The sequence below is a fragment of the Castor canadensis genome, chromosome 2 (assembly GCF_047511655.1).
Source record: "Castor canadensis chromosome 2, mCasCan1.hap1v2, whole genome shotgun sequence".
Lineage (NCBI taxonomy): Eukaryota > Metazoa > Chordata > Mammalia > Rodentia > Castoridae > Castor > Castor canadensis.
Window position 1 is genome coordinate 124,146,354 of NC_133387.1, and position 1,404 is coordinate 124,147,757.

At 39.4% G+C, this 1,404-nt stretch overlaps 1 pseudogene; it reads right to left on the reverse strand.

Annotated features, from left to right (window-relative positions):
- Positions 1 to 282: 282 nt before the first annotated feature.
- LOC109678140 (ADP-ribosylation factor-like protein 5A pseudogene) lies at positions 283 to 831 on the reverse strand (annotated as a pseudogene).
- Between the last annotated feature and the right edge of the window lie 573 nt (positions 832 to 1,404).

The following is a 1,404-nucleotide window of genomic DNA, read 5'->3' on the forward strand; positions in this document are numbered from 1 at the left end:
AGGGTTATACTGATAATAAAGTTCTTCAGGTTGAAAATGCCTTCCTCTCTCTTTCTACTTACCACATACTGAGAGAGTCAATTAATGAGAAAAACATCAATCACAGTTTTAATAACGTACCATGGAAGGAACTAATGGAAGGAATTGTAAGATGACACTTCATCTGTGTTTTGATATAAGTGGTCTTATTTTTCTTCTTACAGAAAAAGTTTAAATCATTTTATTATAAGGATATCTAAACTGTTATTTTTTGCATCTTTCAGGTAAAACCCAGCACTTCTTTTATACAAAGTCTATGAGAAGAGGACATGGAACATCTAATCTTAAATCGTGCATCATCCACTCAAGTCCTCCAATAATCCCTCTCCAGTAAGAGCACAGCATGCCTGGATAGACAATGGTGATCCTTAAGAGAAGTTAGCTTCAGACACCAGGAGATTTCTGCTACAGTTATGCATTCTTAAACATTTTCCTTATTAACAAAAATCAGCAATCCTGCTTTGCTTATGTCCTCGTGTGCTGACATTTTATGGAGTTCTCAAACTACAGAAATTCTCTCTCCTTGTACTGTCCACAACAACTTTACAAACTTTGTTAGTATAGTAAGTGTTCCAGGAAGAATGAGAGATTTTTGCCACCAATATCCCGTATTTGGATATTATTGATGACTGTCTATTCATTACTTCATATTGTAGGGGATGTATGTACAACTTCATTCATAGGAAATTGGTAAAGAATAGTCGTTTTCCCTGTGTTACCCAACCCAACAAGGACAACGTTGTGTTCCTAGTGACTGAACAGTCTCCATATCCTGGTGAAAGGAATTCCCATCCTCCAGCATCAAGAGTGGCCTGAGCCAGGCCATCCTGCTGGGCGAGCACTGGATCAGGCCACTGTTACCACATTGTCTCCACCTCATGGGCCACTGTCCTCCCCAGCTTCTCTCTGGCAACTGCAGTGACAGCAACCACGTGGGTGGGGCCATATAAATCAATTCTTTTACACAATCTACAAAGTCTATCCTTCTTCCAGAGCCGCCACAAAACTAGTAGCCTATAATTTTCCCAGGAAATGTGTTGGAGCAATACATTCAGGTATTGTGTATGTTGTCCCAAAATCCAAAGGAATCCACAAAAAATTGGGCACCTTTCATGTACCAGGAATTACAAAGTGCAGGAAAGTTCTGGCATTCCCCAGACCACTTAGAGATGTCACCAGCATGGGAGGTTCCTAACCATTTGTAGGGTTCATCTACTGTCTCCAGGCATGTACAAGTCTTACTAACACATCTAGTAAATGTACTAATTTTACTTACCAGGTCTAATTAGCATCATGTCATTAGAGAAATGGACCAATAATATTTCATATAATTCCAGTACCCTCAAAATCCCTCCTTGACAATAA